Consider the following 1,310-nt stretch of genomic DNA (forward strand, 5'->3'; position numbering starts at 1 on the left):
ATCGTGAAATACTCCACCTCCTCGGGATCCCCGTCAAAGGTGGCGTCCAACTCTCTCCCGCGGCCCCCCTCTCGAGGGGCCAGGGGCGCTGCCGGGGGTCTAGCCGCAGGCGGTTGCGGGGCTCTTCTCGGGTCGGTCGTTCCCAGGACTCGGTCGATTTGCCTGTTGAACTTTCTGGCCATCGTGGTGGTCATCGCCTGCATCTCGTCCCGCAATCCCTTGGTGACCTCTTCGACCTCCTTTCGGATCATCACTCGAAATTCACGAGTCATCTCGTCTTTCTCCTCTCTCAGGCCTGGTGCTTCGGGGTTCCCCAGTCCCGCGCCCAGAGTGGGGTCGGCTTCTGCACCAGTTACTGCTGCGGCTGCTGCGCCCTCTTCCTCTCCGGGTCCAGGGTTCTCACCCTCTTCGTTGGCCATCTTTACCCAGTGCGTGTGCCTGGTCAGAATGGCTTCTCACCACGCTGGGGCCTCATCCATCGTGGTGGTGGAGGTACGTGGCTGCCACTGCCACGGGGTGACCAATAGTTGGATGTGAAGAGGGTAACTCGGTCCAGCGACTCTCCGGGCATCCAGCACGTGCCACAGTGGGGTCTGTGCTCTCGCTCCTTCCTCAGGTTCGGAAAGTTCACTGCTTACTGGAATATTTTCAGCCATTTGGCTATAAAGTTGCCAGGGCAGTTAAACTTCTTGTAGATTACTCTCAAAATGTCAAGCATGCGGGTTCAATGACGAGTCAAAGTTGATACAAAGACTACTTTTATTGATAGACCGATACTTTGGTGTAATAGGTTCTTGAGAGTAATGCTGCCAATACATTGATACAATACTTTTAAGGCTTACTTCAAAAGGATTCCAAGGGATGGGGTTGTGGGGTAGCTTTCACACATAAACTATCATAAATGTCTATATTCCCATAGTGTTATCAGGACTGCGTCCTTGCTTTCCCCAGATGGCTCATACTCTCTTACAGGAATGTATGGGAAGGTTCTGATTACTTGGTTTCAGTTCTCACTACTTCTAATTATAAGCCATAAAGCAATATGGGGGGATAGGAAAGAATAACAAACTAGCAAAATTGGATCCTCCATGATACTTCACAAACCAGGTTAGGCAGGACCCTAAAACAATCAATTATCAATGGAATTTCACCATGCTTGACATTGGTCTTCATTCAGAAGGTGAATTAACTTGTCAACATTTGATTAAATTTTTAAAAGCACAGAATATATTCATCCCTGGTTAGGGTAAGGACACAACCATTAGCTTTTCAAAAGAATTGGAAACATACATATCAAATAAATGCTGCAG

This window comes from Heteronotia binoei, chromosome 4 (genome assembly GCF_032191835.1).
Source record: "Heteronotia binoei isolate CCM8104 ecotype False Entrance Well chromosome 4, APGP_CSIRO_Hbin_v1, whole genome shotgun sequence".
In the NCBI taxonomy this organism is placed as follows: Eukaryota; Metazoa; Chordata; class Lepidosauria; order Squamata; family Gekkonidae; genus Heteronotia; species Heteronotia binoei.